A 379-nucleotide genomic window follows, 5' to 3' on the forward strand; every position below is an offset into this window, starting at 1 on the left:
TCTCGCGAGCCATGAGCCAGGCTTAAACGTGAACTTTGGTTGATCTCACTGATAAGTTCTGCCTGGTGTGGTGTTTAGGTGGGAAAAGGTGCAGCCTGATCCTGCTCGTTTGAATCAACTTTCTTTAGTCTCATTTTTGCAAAAGCTGAGGCTTGCCGGGGCAAGCAGTATGAAAACCTTCGGAGCAGGTCCCCAGCTTCATCCCGAACGCTGCAGCGTTGGGCTCCCAGAAGGGAAAGCTGGGCAGCAACGCTGCTGCACTGGGTGGCCGCTTGTCTCCCACCTGGAGCAGGAGATGGATCATTCCCCAGTACGAAGGCACACTGCATCTCCCTGAGCAGCCAAGCGCCGGCTGTGCTGCTGTCTCGCCGCGGAGGTG

The sequence above is a fragment of the Buceros rhinoceros genome, unplaced genomic scaffold (genome assembly GCF_000710305.1).
Source record: "Buceros rhinoceros silvestris isolate BGI_N320 unplaced genomic scaffold, ASM71030v1 scaffold32705, whole genome shotgun sequence".
Taxonomy (NCBI): domain Eukaryota; kingdom Metazoa; phylum Chordata; class Aves; order Bucerotiformes; family Bucerotidae; genus Buceros; species Buceros rhinoceros.